The following is a 704-nucleotide window of genomic DNA, read 5'->3' as shown; positions in this document are numbered from 1 at the left end:
AACACGCCTGGCAGTGACAGGAGGAGCCTCTGGAACAGCGATTGTGCTTGTTCCCCTGGCCCTGGTGTGCACAGAAACAGGCAGTGTCCATGAGAGGACAGCTCAGTGGAAGGCTCACTGGAATCTGCAAGTCTGGGAGATGCCTTTGTCACCCCTAGGAGCAAACCCCAGTTATTCCCCACGTGTCATGCAGTGCTGCCTGGAAAACCCAGCTGATGCTGGTGGTGGAACTTGGCATCTTTGGAAGCAAACCTGGAGCCCGGTGCCATGCTGGCTGTCCCAGGCCTGTGGAGGGGGCACGCACGGACACGGGGACAGACACACGGACAGGGCAGGCTGGCTCTGGGTGGCACCCAGCCCCAGCAGGAACAGCCCCGTGCCCCACAGGCACAGCGTGGGCAGAGCCCGGGCACCCGCACTGCGAGCAGGGAGAGCAAAATGACTTGGAACACCAACGGATTTGTACCTTTTCAGACTAAGCTTTTATTTTGATATTACAAACCATTTTTCTTTATTCACAAATCACGGTTGTGATATAAACACTAATTTCTAAAGACAGATATACACATTTTCTGGGTTTGTAGGGTTTTTTTTTTTAAATCTGTTTAGAAGTCACTATATTCCACATATGGTAGTAATAATTTTTTCATAAGTCATATTATCAGTAGTTATTTATATAAGTGAAAACATTCCCAATATATATT

General features: G+C 48.9%; 1 protein-coding gene across 47 annotated transcripts in view; it reads right to left on the bottom strand.

Moving 5' to 3' along the window:
• Window positions 1-459: 459 nt before the first annotated feature.
• RBFOX1 (RNA binding fox-1 homolog 1) overlaps window positions 460-704 on the bottom strand; it is a 1167105-nt gene continuing 1166860 nt past the window's right edge. For all 47 annotated transcript variants that reach the window (XM_077786836.1, XM_031506137.2, XM_031506136.2 and 44 more), the window contains one exon: window positions 460-704. This exon is cut by the window's right edge. The gene's annotated coding sequence lies outside the window, so the exon portion shown is untranslated.

Source organism: Lonchura striata, chromosome 16 (genome assembly GCF_046129695.1).
Source record: "Lonchura striata isolate bLonStr1 chromosome 16, bLonStr1.mat, whole genome shotgun sequence".
NCBI lineage: Eukaryota > Metazoa > Chordata > Aves > Passeriformes > Estrildidae > Lonchura > Lonchura striata.
This window is presented reverse-complemented; position numbering and strand designations above follow the sequence as displayed.